At 47.8% G+C, this 19,991-nt stretch overlaps 1 protein-coding gene across 2 annotated transcripts in view; it reads right to left on the bottom strand.

Moving 5' to 3' along the window:
• Positions 1-17,298, bottom strand: part of CSK (C-terminal Src kinase) — a 68,291-nt gene extending 50,993 nt beyond the window's left edge. For both annotated transcript variants that reach the window (XM_077828425.1, XM_077828424.1), the window contains exon 1: positions 16,796-17,298. The gene's annotated coding sequence lies outside the window, so the exon portion shown is untranslated. The remainder of the gene's footprint in view (positions 1-16,795) is intronic.
• Positions 17,299-19,991: the final 2,693 nt, after the last annotated feature.

The following is a 19,991-nucleotide window of genomic DNA, read 5'->3' as shown; positions in this document are numbered from 1 at the left end:
ATCATTGATCTGAGTCAGGTCAAGGCCTTGTAAAACCAGTTTGAAAATCTGTGTCACCGCAATTATTTTACTGCAAATTTATAATGAACTCACTGATAAATGCTTTATTTTTATATTTTTTTTACCACCACTACTGTTAGGGTATCTTAACTGAATTTTACAAAAGCAGCTTAGGTGGCATGTGGACCGCCGGCTGGGGGAGCCTAGCCATCAGCCCCTTCCCTTCCGTCCGAAGTCCTGCCCCCTTCTGCACCCCCCCCCCCGCCCCGGAGCCCAGAGCTCTCCCAACCGCAGCCACTAGCTCCCGCCCCAGGCTAGTGCCCCAGCCCTGGAGCACCCCCAGCCCCTGAGCGCCAGGAGGGCAGACAGTGCGGTTTGAACCAGGGCCACCCCCAGGGAGACTGGACTCACTGGAACGGCCAAGCAGGGGGGAGGGGAACCTGGGGGTGGAGTGTGGGCGGGACCACACCTGGCTGTTTGGGGAGACATCGCCTCCGCCAGCCTATGATACCCGCCGCCCATGAAAAGCAATATAATTATGTTACTGACATGACCCCCACTACCATAGTAAGTGAACACCTCTCAACCTAATGTATTTATCCTCACACACCCCTGGTCAGTAGGCCAGTGCTATTGCCCCCCATTATACAGATGTGGAAAACTGAGGCACAGGCAAATTGAGGGTATGTCTATATTGCAAGTGAAGGTGTGGACTGCAGCACAGGTAGGCACATCTGTGCTAGCTTTCATCTAGCTAGCACCGGTGACAACAGCAGTGACAATGTGGCAGCCTGGGCTACAAATCATAGCACATACCCCTTGTCCCCAGTGGGTTTGTGCTCTGAGCATGCTCACTTGTGCTACAAGCATACCTTCACTTGCAGTGTAGACATATCCTAAGGGATTCAGGCCCAATTTCTTAACAAGGGAGGATGATTAACCACTGCAACAGACTACTCAGGGAAGGTGAATTCTCCAGCTCTAGAGGTCTCCAAATCCAGACTGGATGCTTTACTGGAAGAGACAGTTTAGCCAAACACAAGTTACTGGGCTCAGTTCAGGGGTATCGGGGTGAATTCTCTGGCCTGTGTGTTATATAGAGGTCAGAGTAGATCTAATGGTCCCTCTGGCCTTAATCTCTATGAATCTGAGTCACTCAGTTTGTGGGGTAGCAGGGAGTAGAACCTGGGTCTTCCCAACAAAATCTTGACAGTAAAGGCCCTGATCCTGTGAACACTTCAGCCTTTAGTCATGTGAATCATCCCACTGATTTCAAAGGGAATATGTGGGTGCTTAAAATAAAGCATGTGTATAAACACTGGAAGCATTAGGGGCTAAAACTGTATTTGTATTAACAGCCTCTCACAGCAACATAAAATCTTTGTCATTTTCAGAACAAAATTGAGCTATTTAGACTTTCCGTTGGCACAGTTCCTGGGAACTTTTTTATACACACAGGCTGAAATTTCAAAACCAAGAGCCTGAAGTTAGGATGTTATGCTCATATTTAGATTACCTATGTGCTTATGAAAATGCCACCTTATGTAGCATGTAGGAACAAGAGGCCCATTGACTTCAGACCGCAAACCCTACTGGAGGAGCACAGTGCAATCAGAGCATTTCACCTTTCGCGGCTTGGGGAAATTCAGTGTCTCAGAAGATGATCTTGGTTACAAATATAGCACGGGCTATTTGCTTCTCCATTTTGTGCTTGCATTTATGTAGTTCTCACACTAAGGTGGCTAATGAGGCTCTGGGCTTGTCTTTTTCAGCACAGTTGAGCATGTAAAGTGTGAAACTTCACAGTAGAAAGAAAAACCTATGTAAAATCAAAAATCCCCACTCGTGGTTAGGAAACTAATTAAAGAATCAAATACAAAACATCCCCTGCAGCCATTTAAGACTATAAAATGGGAAGAAAGCAAAGACTTAGCAAGATATACATTTCAAAAAATCTGATTAAAAAAAAATCAAATCACATTTTTTTCAAGAAATCACTTTAAAAAAAATTTAAATATTATCAATTATTTGTACCCACCCTGATCAACAGCAGCACCACCTTACCGCACAGTGGGGACTGTCACTTTTAGAGCAAGGTAAATACCAGCTAATATACTGGTGCATGATCAAGTCTCTTTCACCGTTGCCGCAAGAACTCTAAACCTGGCTTCTTATTCATACCACAAGTTACTCCTTTGCTTGGGCTATGAGTGTCGCTAGCTTGCTCCCCCCTAAAGGCTGAGGTGTTTGTAGAGGTGTTACAAAAAGGGTTCAGCAGCTTTTTTTTATTTTAAACTACTAATTTACATCAGTTGTGCTTGCATTCCCCTTTGCATTTGCTTTCCATTATCATGGCTGGGACTGAGTTTTACAAGCACAAATCCTTGAAGAAAGTGAATTTTAAGCTCACCTGCTCGGAGGCAACTGTAAAAATCACATTCTGTCCAGCATTTACATCAGAAGCCTGATTATAAGAATTACGCGGCCAGAGACTGATCAAGAACTATACAGCTCGATTAGCAAGCCAGAGAATCAACGAAATTCATTACACATTTGGAATCTTTTCTAATACCGGTGAGAAAAATCATGACCTGCTCATTGATATTCTGTGAACGGAATAGGTGGCAAAACTGAATAAGCTCCTCATTATGAATTATTTGCTCAAATCAAGCTATTTTAACACATCATAACTCTCCTCACATGTGCCCCTCACAGTGCTGGCTCCCAAAGTGCTTTACACTTGGGATCACCTCATCCATAGTGAAATGCAGCCACCTCAGAAGGAATTATGGATGCTGTTTATAAGGACACACTAGCACCGAGTGAACAGTTCAAGAGAAGGGGGGAATACAGTGTCCAACAAAATGGGAAATTTTAGCAGGCAGAGTTTAATTACCCATTTTCTTACAGAAGTGCCATAGGAATTCTGAGGGTATGTCTACATTGCAAAAACAAATAAACCCCCATGCTCTGAGTGTCCCTAGCCTCTGCTGGCCAGAAGCTGGGTGTGAGATGACAGGGGATGGATCATTAGATGATTGCCTGTTGTGTTCATTCCCTTTGAAGCACCTGGCATTGGCCACTGTCGGAAGACAGGCTACTGGGCTAGATGGACCTTCGGTCTGACCCAGTATGGCCATTCTTCTGTTCTAACCCCAGGGCAGTGAGATTCAGAATCCAGGTCTACAGACTCAGGCTCAGGGACTCATTGCAGCAATGTAGATGTTTTGGCTCAAACAGGAGCTCGACCTCTGAGACCCGGCCCCCACTTCCTGGGATTCAGAGCCCAAGCGGGAACATCTACTCTGCTATTTTTAGCCCTGGGGCAGGGACCCAAGCCTGGAGACCTAGGCTCTGAGCAAGACTTGCTGCACTGGGGATTTTGGGAGGTTTTTCTGCAGTGGAGACAGCCTTGATGGGCAGAAAGCGGCTTTTCTGGCTCATCTCCAAGATGGTGCCTCTAGCTGCACATCACCCCCTGACAAAAATGCTAGGGAACTGCTTCTATACGGACAAAGAAAAGAGAGCCACCCGACTGACTGCCTGCAGCAGCTCTGTTTTCCACCAATGTCTCCCCTGCAAGCAGCCCCCATAAATGATCCCATTTAGCTTAAAAGCACTGATGTGATCACAACTTGGCTGCAGGCAGATGCACCTTCCGCTGCGTCTCCAGCGGTTCTCATTTCTTTTCTCTTCCAATTTTTATAACTGTTCTTCTTTCCTCCCTGCATTTATTTTCAGGATGCAGTTTGGCTCTTATCATTACTTAGCAATTTCATTTTCAACCCTGCGGCTCAGAATTTCAGGAGGGCAAAAGAGGGAACCAGCAATTTAACCCTAAGATCAGAAAAGGTCGCAGCTCTGGGAGGGGTTAAATTGAAAGATCAGCCAACCATCAGCACCCTCTAAGAAAGCTGAAGCCTCCCCAAGACACTGGAGCACAGACAGAATTCACAGGATAAAGGATCAGAGAGGGAAAGAGAATCCAGTTCAGTTCCACCACTGCTCTACAAGGTATATGTCCCAGACAGACCTGCAACCACGGTTCTGAATTCCCCTGCTGCTAATGCAGCAGTGCCATTTGCAAGCACCATGTCACTCACTCTCCGCACCGAATCCCCATGAGGTCCTGCCGGTAAAACCCCCCAGTAAAATTAGACGTAACCCATTCCGCACTGAAGCTGTGAGAGCCACTTCCCCAAACGTAGAAATTGCAGTAAAAAAGCCATGACTGGCTCAACCGCTCCTGTCTAGTGCGGTTGTATCAGCTTGGGATAAAATTTCCCCCACATATCTGGCCCCTATTATTCTTGGGCCTGCCTCAGTGGGAGAGTCCAGAGCCGTGGATTCCGTCTGTGCTCATGTTGGAAACTCCTCTCCACTGAAACACAGCTCTGCTGGATTCAGAGGAGGGGAACTCAACCTACAATGGACTGCTGCAGAAGGAAGCAAAAATATAGCCAGGGCATGAAGAGGAAGTTATCGACCTTTTATCTTGCTGTGCCAAGGCTCAGCGCCAGTTGCCTTCTCTCACCCACCCTGGGAGAACATAACAAGTATTTCGATCCCAGAGGGAACAGTCCTGTCATAAATCTGTTGCATCCTGGCATTGGGGAGCAATTCACTCTATAGCAAAGCAAATGAATTATCTGCCAGGCAGCTCAGCAGCCTAAAAAGGTTCCTTAAAACTCATTGGAAGTGGATTCCCTGCTAGCGAAAGGTTGATAGCCCTGGAGAGCAAGTCCCAAGAACAGGTGCAGCACGGAGATTGACAGAGCAAGCATCCCCCCGAAACCATTCCCTGCCTGTATCCCTCACAGTCCTGACCTGTAGAGGGGAGCTCAGTCTCCATAGCCCATTCAAGTTCTTGGCCTGTATGAGACAGCTAGGCAGGAGGCCAGTTGTGACCTGGACACCATAGCTGGCTTTGATAGAGAGACAAGACACATCTCTTGCACATGGGTGGCAATCAGGTTTAGAGTGGGAAGCTAGCGCCATCCTTAACATGGAGAGATGATCCATCTCCATGACAAAGGGGATTTTATTTAGAGGCTGAAGGACAGTGGTTAGCACCTGTGATTGTCCCTAGCCCCTTTGCTGTCTGCTCTCACCAGATGGAGCCTAAGCAGTCGTGGAGCCAATAGGAACTGGACTTCAACTAACCAAGTATCCCCACAGCCTCTCTAGCGGATTGGAACTGCCAGCTGGTAATCGATGCTGGCAGGACTGCCAAACGGTATTCTCTGTACTGCATGATGGGCCCAATCCAAGGCCCAGTTAACAGAAAGCCCCCCAGTGATTTCAATGAGCTTTGGATAAGGCCCTCTGAGAGCAGAAGAAAATGTGGGACTCCCATCAACACGGTTGAACTGAACAGAACTAGCTGCTCTTTCAGACTTGAAACATCCCCCAGGGGCACCCAAATTCAACCCAACTTGCTTTGGGAGCTAAATCCCTCAGCACTGCACCCCAGCACCTTCCCCTCTTTAGGGCCCGCTCACCTATGTGGGAGAACCCAATAGGATCACCAGGTAGCAGACTGGGGCATTTTTCCTGGCAGTAATTTGAAACAGACAGGACTCAAGGAACCCTTGTCAGTTTCACACCCTCACTCCCCTTCTCCCCCCACCCCAGCAGCTCCCCTAGAAGAGCAGGAAGGCAGAAGAGTACAGACCCAATCGCACAGTACAGTCATTTGGACATAAAGGAGAGAGGGAGAGAGACACAGGGAAGTTGAGGATGGGGGAAGAGAGGATGAGCAAAAACAGCTACTGGTGATAGAACTGGTAGCTGGAGGGAAAACGCCCTTCAAAAATACAACCACCAGCAATTATTTTGGAGGCTCTATGCCCCCATTAGGAAAGGGGATCTGTCAGACCAAAGGAGAAGGGGGAAAAAAAACAACAATCCAAAGAACAAAACCAACAGACACTGTCAAAATGAAAAAAAGGCAGCAGGCTGCATGAGCTAATGGACAGAGCACTGGACTGGAACTCAGGACGCCTGGCTCTGCAACTGATTTGCTGTTTGGACACTGGGCAAGTCACTTCCCTTCTCTGTGTCTGTTTCCTCACCCGTCCTTTGTTTTGTCTACATAGGTTGCACGATCACTGGGAAAGGGACTGTTTTTCACTGTGCATCTGTACAGCAACTGGCACAACAGAGGCCCAACCACTACTGTAGTATGAATATAATAAACCATTTAAAAAACTAACCCTCCCTTTTAATTCTGCACCACAACCCAAGATTATTAAAATGGAATATTCAGGGAGGATTTGATTTAAAACAGTAGTCAGGAAGACTCGATTTAATCATGGATTTCTACATAAAAGTGCATTCTTGTCAGTTGTTTTAACCTTTATACATATTCTTCACAACTCAGAGATTGATGTAGGTTTCATTTTTAGAAGGTACACACTATACATTTTTAAAGTGATTTATTTTGAAAACTTTTCAGATTAGTTTTACAGCTATATCAGAAAAGGAATGATTGTTTGGTTATTTCATTTACCAAAGGTAATTGAAGAAGATATTTATGAAGTCATTGGGAGGTAAACTATCTCCAATTCAACAGATTAATCATTAATATTTGGAGGATTTTTTTGCCATGCTGTATTAGGAGGAGAACATTACCAGACAGACATTTAAATTGTTTTATTTAACTAAAACAACAATGTTCTGTATTCTGGATTTTTTTCTTCAACAGCAAACATAGAATATTTTAACAAAACAAGCATATGAATTTTTGAATTTAGTTAAACATTTAAGTTAAGTTTTTTAAAATCAGGTTTGTTTTTGTTAAAATTGTTTTTAACTAAAATAGGTAAAAAAATATTTTTTTAAAAACAAAAATTAAATTGACTACGTCAGCCAGGTCAACATGAGAAACTTAAAATATTGGCTTCTGCAGCTAACTCTGTCGTCTTCACCTTCGTTTTCCTGTTTGTTCATAATCTGGAAAAGAAAAACAAGCTTTCCTGCTTTTTCAGGTCCCAAACGATTTCTCAATTTGGAATGAATTAGTCCAAAGGAAGAAAATATTCTTTCTACACCGGCAGAAGAAGCTACTGCTGTTAAAAGTGAGATTGTCATTTCAACAGTCTCTGAATCCAAGTGCTTAAGTGACTTCCACCAGTTCACTGGTGTGACTTTCTTTAAAACATCATCAGCAAACATATATTTTGTGAATGGGTCTTATTCCCAAACTGGGTCTCTTTTATGGCCTGCTGCCATTATAGATTTTCCCTTTTAGTGAGAAAATGGTATGGTAGATCTCAAATGAATGAAGGCTACACTCAGAAAGACCTCAAGACTTCTGAAATATGCTGCTCAAACAGTTTCACTTTTGTTTCTACGGCCTGTCACTCCCTTCTCACACTCATCTCCAGACTTCTTCTCCTTGTTCAGATCTATTCCACCCCCAACAATCTTCTAGCCATTGAACTTTTTGAAACTTTGCACTTTTAGAGAGAGGTAAGGGATTGACTCTGTGTACACGAATTTTCAGAGGGACAATAGGGTTGAGGTCTGTTATTTCTCACCTCTCTATATTATGTATTTATTTATTTATTTAACAACATTTTTGCTGTTAACCAGCGTGTTATCTCTGGAGACACAAATCCACAGTTTGAGAACTGCAAAACTAAGCATCTCTGATGGTATCTTCTAGGCTGAGCACTGCGTCCCATTGGGTAGATAGAAAGAGTAACCTAAATAATCTATACAGAAGCCCCTGGAACCCCATAAGATTGGGTCCCTAATCCATGAACTATTGGAACTAATTTACAAAACTTTTCTTAAACGTTACATGAATATATGGTCTCACACTACAGAATTAGAATTTATAATCCCTATTCCATAATGAGATATCTTTGAGCGATAATGTATCTATCTTTAGATAGGTTTTTTCCTCAAAAAGCATTTTATCAAAAAAATCCAATTTAAATAAAAAAAATCAATTTTTTTAAATCATTGATTTTTATCCACTCTGGGAATATTTCAGCTTTAACTTTTCACCTTTGGCGTTATTGGTTTACTGCTTGCGGTGGCTTGGAGACAGAGTAGGGCCGTGCCTATTTCACTGCCGGGTTCTCACGCATTGGCTCAACACCATCTACTCAAATCTGGCCCAAAGCTTTGATCTTTGTCCTCTGCAGAGTTTGCACCGCAAACAGTGCCGAGCTGAGAACCTGACTATAAACAAGGGTGAAACTGATGGCACTGATTGGCTTTCTCAAGGTTGCCCACTGTCCCTTTCCATTCCTCAGTTTCCCCACCTGTAAAATAATGATACTGACCTCCTTTGCAAAGTGCTTTGAAAGTGGCTGATTAAAAGTGCTGTATCAGAGCAAGGCATTATTATGTGTTGTCCAACTGTTGGGAAATGCAAACAAACTGCACAGAGTGCAACACTCACCGAGTTCTAAAAGTGTTTGCCGTTTTAATAGTCTCAAGAGCCTTCAATAACACAGGAAATATGGTTATTTCTATTATTTTTATTAATATTTGGAGAGGCATGAAGACTTCCTGCCAGGGTAGATTTTACTACTCTCCTCTCCCCCACTTTAAACCAAACCGTTCTAAAGCCTAAACTCAGCAGACAGTGCTCTGTAACGTCTTGGGTCCTGATTCTCTTCCCACTTACACCGGTATGAAGCAGAAATGGCACCACTGAGGTCAGTCAATTGCACGGGTGTAACAGAGGAGGACGAGGCCCATGGTGTAAGACCAGCACACCGCTGACACCAGGACGCTCCATAGACCAGTCACACCAGCTGCATCAGGAATTTATTGTGCACGTCCCAGGCCATCCTTTGCCCTCCCCTACACCTTATCAAGGTTCTTATAGCACACCCACGACTGGGATCTGCACATCTCCACCTTCAATTTTATCTCAAACATTAGCAGCAGCTTTGTTTACATTTCCAGACTTTTCAGAGTTCTCACTGCACAGTCACTATTTATAATTATGTGACATTCATGCAGACAACACAAGCCTCCTTTGGAGCGGTAAAGGTGGCTTTAAGCCACCTTTCTGCCATCTCGATTCTGGGCTGCTGTGCGGGCGCAGCTAGCCCCAGCCTCCCCATAGTTGCCTATGGATTGCATTTCAGCCCAGAGTCCCCAGAGCACTTAGTGCAGTGGGACACCCCTTATGCTGGGGCAGCAGAAAGCTGCTTACATCAGGTCTACGCTGCTCCAATGCTAAGGGAATTCTGCCCTGGCATGCCCTTATATGCCACTGTAGCAGCATGCCAAGGTTGGGGCATGGCCCCAAATCAGCCCCGCCATACACACATCTGGACAACTTGGAGATCACATTGGGGGGTTGGGAGAAGCAGAGGGAAGAGTTAACTGAATTTAGATCATAGCCCGAGACAGTCAGTTGCAACACAGGTGTTTCTAGATCCTTGGCTATTCCTAGGTGCCCAGGTAGCAGCTGCGGCCAAGAGCACATTTCCCACTTGCATCAAGATGCAACCTCTTCTCTCCAATGCAGGGACCTTGCCACCATGACCTACGTCTATGCCACCTCAAGATTCGATTGCCGCTAGGTACGCTACATGGGCCTGCATGCTGAGGCCGCCCTAACTCTGTGGCAAGCGCACGATGCCACTGCAGCCCTCTCGAGAGACGCTGCATGTCAGGACCACGTTACCGCAGCGCTCCGGGAGCCGCACTGCCTGCCACCGGACATCCATGTGGAACTCAAGGCAGTGGCACTAAGCTATAAACCTCCGAACAATTTGGCACCTGTGAGATCTCCTCTCTCCACATGCCATGCGGCAGAGTGCAACAGACTGAGCCGGAGTGCCAAGCTGGCAGGACATTCCAAGAGTGGATCCTCAATCCACCCCATCCCTCAAGCCTAGTGCTGCCCTTTCTCCAGCATACGCAGCCTCTTCCCCACCTCCCCAGTTCTGAGCTACTTGCCCCAGCACCAAGGGATCTCCCTCGGGTGGCAGTCGGCTAGGTAGGCATTACAATCGCAGCCTCGCCAGGCTTACACCTTGAGAACGGTGTGGCTGGTAGAATTTATGGGGCCTCCCGAGCAAGTGGGCTGCCCCGGTGAAACGCCATCAGCGGCTCCTTAACGCATCGCCCTGTTGCCAGGTGAAGGGATAGAGCTGAGGCTATAAGGCCAGGAACGTTTGGTCTCCATTCAGTGCTGAGTCTCTGCAGCATGGGGCCCAGCCAGCAGCTCAGCAAGTGTCAATTATTTATGAATTTTAAAGGTGAGAAAGGGAGAGGAGGAAGAGAGAGAGAGAGAGAGAGAGAGAGAGAGAGTGTGTGTGTGTCGGGGTGGGGGAGGGGACCCACAAGACCAGAGCAGAAGCAGAGAAGGATCTTTCCTTACATAACAGAAGAGGAGCAAAGAATCAGTGAAACGGTGGCTGGGGCTTTGCTTACAAACACCCCCGCCCGCCCGGCCCCTTCTCGCTTATCCTCTCATCTCATCTCATGCGGTTCTTCCAGCCAGATGGGGGAGGTGACCCAAAAGGTGAAGAGGAGCACAGTGCCTGCTGCAAGGGGAAATCCTGCAACAGCAGCCAAGGCTGCAGCAGAGGAGACAGCAATCGCGTTCTCCTCAGTACATCAGCCTGTGCGCTTGGCAGTCGGAGGCTATCAATTCCAAGCCCCACCGCAAGGGCAGTGAGCATGGAGAGGGAAGGGGGGGGGGGGGGGAAGGAGAACGGCACATTCAGATTTCAAACCCAATTAGCAACTTCGCTGCACACAGAAGGGAATTTGCTCCAACCACAAACGGCGCAGCCTTTACTGAATTCACGGCTCCCCGTTTGTAGAGACCTCCATTCAAGCTGATCCCCTGATTCCAGCGGAGGACAAAGTGCCAGCTTCTTCCATGTCAGGATGGATGGGGAAAGGTGGCATTGCTTCTCGCAGAACTCTGTCCAATCACTGAAATTACAGCTAGATGAATCCTGGGGAATTATCTACAATCTACCCCCTTTGGCTGAAACAAGGTTATACCCTACAATCTTTTGTCCAGCAATCTGTGCTACCTTAAAAGAGAGTCTACTTCTAAGTGTCCCATTTAACAGGAGCTTCCTCCCAGCTCCACTGGGAGACTATTCCACAGCCAGATACATGCCTTGGAACAGTCAGTAGAGATCTGTTAGCCAAACAACCCACAGGCCAGTGAAGAACATGAAGGGCAGCACTGCCAAGAAGTCCTAGGGTGATAAATCCAGTCCTCCAGCACCATCAGTCACTCCCAACTGCTCGGAAGAGGGAAAGTGCTGGGATTCTTACTCAGGTGCGGTCCATGGACCCTGTTCAGCAGTGGATAAAACAGGAGAGGGCGCCAAGGAGAAGGGAGTGACACTTACCCAAGCCAGGGGGAGAGAACAGCGGATGCTTTGAACAGAGAAGGCGGAGCTATGCTCTCTCCCATTTACTTAACCCATTACACAGGAACCCATCTATTGTATCAGCCTCTGGCTAATGGGAGTCGGATACATTTGATGTTCCCCCTGCCCAGGGCTCCTGGAATTAAGGAGCTCTCTCTCCCCCTTAGGCTACAGCCTCCTGGCACTTTGAATGGAGGGTTATCTGCTGCTCTATCCCTTGGCTGCTGCGAGGGGAGTGGTTCGCTCCTCTGCTCATCTTCCAGTACCCAATTCTGAGTCCTCCCCCGTCATAAATCGCTCCCGCACCTGCCTCTGCTGCTGCACACAGGCTTTCCCCATGAATCAGCAACGTGAAATTGACCTGACTGTGGACTCTTGCTTTCATCACCTCTCACAAGGCCCTGAATAGCAAGGGGTAAAACTGACCAGAGTCTTGTCCATTTCAGACTGCCACTGGGCAAAGCTAGGAGCAGCAGCAGATGCAGGAGAGCTGTCTTCCTGAGTCTACAAACAGACAACATCGTATTGTCTCACATTTGGAAGATCCTTCCTAAGAGAAAAACTTTTTTCTTTGAATGAACATTTAAATTGCCGTAGGAAGTGATGGCTAGCCCCTTCTCCCCCCACATCTAGATAATGCATCCTACATAAGTTTGAGTTTGTCCACCCTGAGTTTGTCCATCCATTGAGTTTGTCCACCCTGGAATCAACAGACTTCAGCATCAGAAACTCTTCCTAACAGTCAACCTAAATTTCCCCTTTCTTAAAGAGAGACTTAACTCTTAATAAAAATAAAAACCAACCAAGGAATCACATCCGCTCTGAAAGATTTTATCTACCTCTGTTACAGAAACCGCCTACAATTACCATAACTGAAAGATCAGAGTGAAAAATATGTTTTCCCTTGATCTCGTCAATGGATTGGCTGTGTGCACTTAACAGCACTTTGGGTATATAGCCAGTTTCAATGCTTCTCTCCTATTTAATCAGCTTGGGAGGGCCTTTCACAAACCAACTAGTGTGAGAAGAAACATTTTAAAAAATGTTATTGTAAAACCACAAAAATCTGCACTCAGGGACAGGTGGAGGACCTGAAACATCTGAAATTTGGTTTTAGGTCCTCCTTGTACTGTTCGGATGTTTGCACCAGAGTAACATGACCAGTGTGGATGCCCCTACACCTTAATCTAGAAGCACACTGGAATAAATTGCACCTGCATAGCCACATTTTTCACTCTGTCTCTACATTAGGGCTTAGCACCAGTTTAACCACACAAACCCAGGGCATAATGCCCTAAGCTACCCTCCATGTACCACTCCAATTCCTCCACCTCGGATATTTGTAGGTGGTCGTCATGTCCCCAGTTCTTTAGGACTGGTTTACACACAGTTTGCATGCTAGTTTAACAACATGGATTAACCCTTAGTGTGCGCACTCTTAAATCAGTTTAAAAGCTGAAGTGTCATTGGTTTAGCATAAATTCATTATTTAGTTAAGTGAAAGCACAAACGGTAGGACACAGACCAACCATGAGGTTTAGAACTTAAAAAAAACAAACAAACACAAAGCTACAAAAGCCAGGACACAGAACTGAAACTGCACCTTTAACTCACCCTGGGAATTGCAGCACATACATGATCTCTAGCTCTGCCAAACATTATCCCGATCCGCAATACAACAGAGGCAGATCGCAGCAGGAGTGGCTCTGTTTTATACAGTTAGGTAACCCATCAAGTTCCAAACAGGTTTTTTGTTTAATTTTCCTTTATTTCCAGCTTAACGCTTAACAGTAACCAGGACTCCTGTGTGCTAGGCCAGCAAGTCAACCTCCCAAAGCGGGAGCACAGTATGCCTGACAGTTGACACAGGTTAGAAAAGCATCCACCATCTCCCACTGTTTAAACTACATTTTTCCAGCGAAGCTTCCTACCCTCAGCGGAACTGCCCAAGAGTCAGTAACTGTAGAAGCGCTAGCATAGACAAGGCATCCGCTGGAGTTTTACCCACCTACACCTGCTCTGACTAGTTCCAGGCAAAATGCTCCTGTAATTAGACAATGGTGGCCAGTTGCAGCCACGTCTTTGCTAGTGCTCCCAGCACTGCTATAGGTAGGGGGAGCTGAACCAGTGGGAAACTTCTGAGGGAAAGGCCAGAATAGACACTGCCTCCGACCATACACAAAGCATTCTTGTGCAATGATTGCACAGGGAAGCACGCCCCATGAAATGAATAGGATTCATACGCAGACTCCAATTCAGCCCTGGGGTAAGCGGGTGCCGCTCTGTCCAAGTCAGACACTGAATTAGCAGCCACCGAAGGCCTCTATTCATCTGCAGAATAGGCAGCAATGCAAGCTTCCCCTGTGCAACCCCACCAACATGCCTTCCCGCTGCTTCTTTAGGGGCGTGATCCGGCTCTGTGGCCCATTTGATCTTTCACTGTTTAGGGTCCATCTACTCTGCAATATAAGCCCCTGCTCACATTCAGGCTCAAGCTCAAACCCCCCTTCTGTCTACAGGCATTTCTGTCTGATTCAGGCCTGGGTCCCAGGACCTTGAAGGGGTGGAGGGTTTGAGCTTGAATCCTGGGGCAGCTTGGGTTCATACTCCATCGTTTTGCAGTGTGAACGCAGCTCAAGCCCAGCCCCCGCACCCCAGACTCAGGCCCTGAGAACCCGCCAACATTATCCCACAATCCCATGGGACAGTGTCCTTTGTCCTTTCTATCCCAAGACTGGCCAATCAACATCCAGGAAAGAGAAGCAACACCCTCCCGCCGCCGTTCAAGTACAGCTGCTCGGTGTTTAACCCAACAATGGGGGCAGCAGCGAGCGATTTTGCACCTGCCCCTCGGAATTGGACTCACGCCATCTAGTCCTTTCTCTCTCTTTCAGCTGCTCAACAATTTTACAGATCAAGCGTCTTCTTTTTTAAATTCAGGGAAAAGAACAGCCAATGGCAAAACCGATCTTAATTATATTCAATTAGTTCCTTCAGCATCCTATCCCGTTACACACTTGAGAGCTATGAACACTTGCAGAAAGGTTCTATAGCACTCAAAGGCTCTGAACAGGTGGGCCACAGATGTACTATACAACCACAGGAGGCCTGTGGTTGTGATCCTGCAATCGGAGCTGCATGGACACACACATGCACCTGAGTGGGGTCCTGCTGACTTCTGTAGGGTCCCTGATTCCTGTCCTGAGTGGGGTCTGCACAGGTGGAAGGATCCACTCACGTGGATCCAACTGCAGGACTGGGACCATCGCAAGATGCCTAAGAGACAACAAAGAGACTATTGAATCAAAACAAGTAACCCTGCACTGGGGTCAAAAATCCATATACCAAAGCTCCATCCCAATATAATTTGAATGAGCCAAGAGATAAGCCTTCCACAAACAGAGTTAATGATGGAAAAATGTGACAAGAGGAACATGCTGAATCTAAACACCGGTTCCACTGAGTCTGGTATCCTGCCTGCAGCATACAACATGCTTCTGGGGAGCCCCTCTTGAGGAACACAGCTACAAGTGCAACTGTGTACATGTGTGGAGCAAGGAAAAATTCCTTCCTGACCCCTGAAGTAACCAGTTTATGCCCTGGAGCATGAGATTTGATTCCTGTTCTATTACCAGGCAGAACTCCCAATGATAAATGGCCAGACAACTATCCAGACTGGTTTGAATCCCAACCACGTCATTTGGCTTTTTGATCTCCCGCTGACAGCCTCGAATTCCATTGGCCGACTTCACTGTGCGAGGAAACAGTTCCTTTTATGTATTCTCAATTCACTCGGCCATCGCTCTCAGCGCCCCTTGTACCCATTTTGTAATGTGATATTAAAGTTTTCACCGGCCCCTTCATAACCTTAAATACCTCAATCAAGTCTGCCTTCCACTCACCACCAATGCAAGTTAAATAACACTAGATATTTGAAGAAATCTCATCATACCTCGAGTCCCATGAAACCTACGCTCAGAGCATCAACAAAGGCAGCACTGCTGTGCTCGCCCATCAGGGTGACATACAATAATGGCTGTTAGGGGATTGCTCTGCGATGGGAGAGAGCAATAACACAGACCCGCTGCTTGTCCTACAGACAGACCGCTCAGTTTGCAACAATATGACTCGCTTATTGTTCTGGGGGCAGGGGGGGGGGGGCGAGAAAAACCCCAAACTCTCCGCATTCAATACCTTTGTTGGTTTCCACCATGTGGCTCTGAAAGGCTAAGACTGGCGAGCACTGTAGCAGTGCTGTCTACAAGGAAACGGACATTAGGTGACAGCAGCAGCCTACCATTCATACTGAGTCAACATGTATTTCAACAGAGCCAGGAGTTCTAGGGCCCTTGATCCTTGGGCTTAGAGAAACCTCAGTGAATGGAATCAAACCAGCCTAGGGGCCCCGGATCCCCAACCACAGCCCTGAGCACATGAATCTTGGGTTAGAATGAGCTCTGCATATGCAACCCCATTCTCTGGGCTCCCAGGCTCACCATAGGAAGGAAGAAACGGTCAGTGTGGGGAGGAGAGAGTCCCCATTGTCTCAGCTGCTGTCATCTCGGGCACTGCCAGAATGGCTATGAGAAGCCCTGAGCAGCTACAGACAGGGATGGGCCGCCGTGGAAGGGTCAAGGTTTTATCCAGCGAATCTCTCCCTTCCCACCCGTGCAGTTAGAAGCCTCCTAGGGCTGCAGAGGAAACTTGCAGTTTGACCCTCCATTTGTTTGGGAGGGAGGAGTAAACTGATAATCCAACCATTCAAATCCACTTCAGCCACAAGCTGCCAGCCACAACAGATTTCCAAACCCAATGTACTGGGGTAACAAATGGATACATCTTATTCATGCAGAAATCACCTATGCAAACACACCTTGGTCTGATTATGGGAAGAAAGGAGATTTTATTTTGGGAAGGAGGGGAAGAGATCACAGGCCTAGTCCAAATGGGAGAGTGACTGAAGCCCTCCAAAGATCCACATTCAATCTGAAAAGTCATTTCTCTCCCTACCTCCCCATTCCGCAACCAGTGACAAACTGGGTCTAGGTGCCACAGTGGATACTGCCCCAGGCAGATCACTCCAGGAGGCATGGCAAGGAAATCGTCCATCTGTGCCTGCACAGGGGTTACAGGCCTCCTGCAAAGTCCCTGATGGCTCACTATATGGCTGGGCTGGAGTCAGACGACAGGACTACAATCACATCTGAGCATGGGGTGCACCCTGAGTGACAAGAGTTCCCAGGATTATTCAGACCCACCAGAGGAATGGAAGCTGGGGGAAACTATGATCCTGGGGTACATCCACCTAGGTGCAGCCTGGGGGGCTGTGGAACAGAGAGGGGGAGGGTGCAGCCTCGGTCCCTGTAGTAACCACTCCCATCCCTCCCCAAAGTGTGAGAGTGGTGGGGGTCTCGGGTACTCACCTCTCTGCAGGCTCCGAGCTGCCTCCGGCTCCGCTTCCCCGTCGGGAAGCCGGCTTCTCAGCGTGGGGCTCAGCCAGCTGCCGGATATTCCATGCGGCGGGGGGGCTCCCCGGGCGCTGCTGGGCCGGGGACGGAGGTGAGGGGAAGCGGGAGAGGTACAAAGGGGTGGGGTCAGGGTGGGTGTTCGGATCGCAGTGGGGCCGGGGGAAAGAGGGATCGGGGAGAGGGGGTGGGGAAAAGGAAACAATGTAGCAGCGGCCGACAGGAGGATTCCAATTTCGAACGCTGCCGGCTTCCTTGGAACGCGTCGAGCGTTCGATCCCGGAACGCCGCAGCTCTGGGGATTCGGAGAGCGCCGGGAGCAGCGCAGAGGGGCACGGGAAGGAGGCGGTTCAGCCCACTACCGGCCTGGAGGGAGCGGGGAGGCCCTGCGCGATCCCGGGGGAGGGAGGCGGAGCGGTCGGTGCGGGGCTCGCTCTCTCCCCCACCCCGCTCCCTCTCGGACTCAGTTGGACGGGAGCTCGCAGGGCCTGGTGAAAGGAAACGGAGCCCGGTCCCGGATCCGTCCGCCTCGAGCACCGCGCCTGCGCCGCCGGGGCTCGCCCCGCTCCTCGGCGAGGCGTGGGCAAGGACGGTGCGCCGCCTGCTGGGCATCCCGGCGCATTGATTCGGGGTAGTGTTGGGGGGGAAGGGGACTTACACATGGGACTGGGACCGGGACCGGGACCGGGACTGGGACTGGGTGGGAGGGAGAGGCGGGAGATAACTGAGTTAGCAAATAGGGGAGGGCAACAGGTTTGAGACTCCTAACTGGTGGTGGATGGAGTGGTCATGTTTTGTCCTGCAGGCTGCGAAAAACTTGCTCAGTGGCCTGATGCTTGTGCGGGGCATGATGACATGATGCTAAGTCACGTTTGCACCGGGCTTACACGACCCCACATTGACTCTGGACCCGTTTAATATTTCCCCAGGTACATCCAAATCCATCTCGGAGCGTCTGAACATGCCTGTCGCTGTGGTATGTAGGCACCTTATACACACGTTTTAAACCACATTGGGTCCATCTGAAAGGACTGTATTCTTCGTGGGTGATGGCTGCTTCTTGAAGTGTGGTGTTTTCCTTTTGTCTCCACGTGGGAGATCAGCTATTCTACAGCCCTTGTCAGCGACAGGTGTCTTGCCCAGAGGGCGTGTTCTAATGGTGGCTCACACTGATCTTTGGTGGTTGGGAATGCCACAGTCCAACTCCAAGGCCTTCATTCTGGACTCCTTCAACTGCAGCACCTCTGCTGACCACAGCTGTCACACGGGAGCAGCAAGAGACAGGCTCCCCATAACTTTTTTAGGGCTTTGAAGAATAATACCACGTCCTAGAGGCCAATACCGGGAACTGGCAAGGGAGCCAATACAGAGTTCGGAGCGCTGGTGTGATGTGCTTTCCTCAATCTAGTGTGGTCCTGCAAGGCCGACCACGGTTGCTTCTGCCCAGCCTGGATGGTGACAAAGACATGGATCAGAGTGGCTAGGTCTGAGACTGGGAGGAAGAAATGCAGCCTTTTAGCTAACCGAAGGTGGAAACAGGCATTTCTGGCTACACCTGCTATTTGAGCGTCAAGGATTCTTTATTATTATTATTATTTTATTATTATTTATTATTACTGTAGCCACCGGAATGGGAGCCGCATTGTGCTAAGCTCTTTCCAAAAATAGCAAAACAGAGTCCCAGCTCCAAAGAGCTTAATAAACAGACCAGGGAGGGAAGGGGAGGGTACTAGTAATCTATGAGTACCTTAGCTATCAGTGTTTGTACCACAATGGGGCCCTGTTCTTGACTGGGGATTCTGAGTGCTACTGTAAATACAAATAAATAATAATAGGATATTATTGTGCACCACCTTGGCAATCAGGTCAGTCAGAGAGTAAATACCTACCTCCACATCAGATGTCATAGCTGCTTCTATTTCCTCAAAGAACTTCTCCCTTCCTACCAGTATCATTTCTGTTTTCCCTGCACTGAGCCTGAGCCAGCTCCACTTCTCACCCACAAACTTCCCTCACTCAGGCACTGTGATGTCTGAGAAACATCACTGTCTGCAGCTGATGCACATGCTACAGGGATGGATGTCATCCGTGTATGGTTGGCAGAGGAGCCTATTGGCATTTCCATAGCACCTTTCACCTTCAAAGCACTGTACTAGCATGGACTCATGCATGATCCCTGGGGTTGCCACATCATGTCGTGATAAAGTGTCTCAATGCATTGCACCAGCCCACAATACATTTCAGGGCACTTTAAAAGGTTTCTAAGCCCAACTTCAAGGTCATGGGACGGCCACCTCAAAACCAGGAGAATCCCCTCAACATCAGGACAGTCCAACAGACAACCTTGGCTCTCAACCCCAGAGACCCTCCATAAGAAGCCACAAAATCCAAAGAGATACATACACATTTAATCCAATTTCCCAGAGAGTCAGCTGATTCTGAAAAGAGCAAAGCCTGAAGCCGTCCCATCTTGTGCTGCATGTTCTCATAAGCAACATCAGATCAGGCCAGGTCAGCATTTGGGATGTGAAACTCCCAATAAAAAGCCAAGGTGCTGCACACAGCGGTGCTGGCAATTCAGTCATGGGGAACCCATCCCTTTGATTCAGTACTGAACAAAAGCCCCAGCCTGGTGCTAACGGGCATTGTGCTAGGAGAGGCTTCATGTTCTGATGAGATGTAAAGCTGAGCTTTGGACCCCATGTAATCAGTAAGGTCCCACACAGCCCTTTCGAAAATTAGACCTGTTATCCCGTTTGTCCTGGCCAAGCTGCGCCTCAGATAAGTACATTGTGACACCCTAAATCATCTACAGATTCAATGCAGGAAAGTAAAGGGATCTGTCGCTTCTTGTCCTAAATTGCAACATACTGTTGCTGTGTGCTATGGAACATGAAATAACACGTGCATTGTTTGCAGATTGGTTTTTAAATTGCTTTGGACACATGCTGGGTTAAAGGCATTGTATATGTATCAAATGATTATTATGTACAGAATTGTTGTGCTGATGTGATCAGAAATAAACATGGTGTGGCTGCAACCTGGGAGTTTAGATGAAATGGTTAAAGAAAATAACCTAGATTTGTCATAAGGTCAGGTTAAAAATGATAAACCGAGCACTGGAATAAATTGCCTAGGGAGATTGTGACCAGAT

Source organism: Eretmochelys imbricata, chromosome 10 (assembly GCF_965152235.1).
Source record: "Eretmochelys imbricata isolate rEreImb1 chromosome 10, rEreImb1.hap1, whole genome shotgun sequence".
In the NCBI taxonomy this organism is placed as follows: Eukaryota; Metazoa; Chordata; order Testudines; family Cheloniidae; genus Eretmochelys; species Eretmochelys imbricata.
Note: the sequence above shows the minus strand (reverse complement) of the source record. Positions and strands in the feature narration are given on the sequence as shown.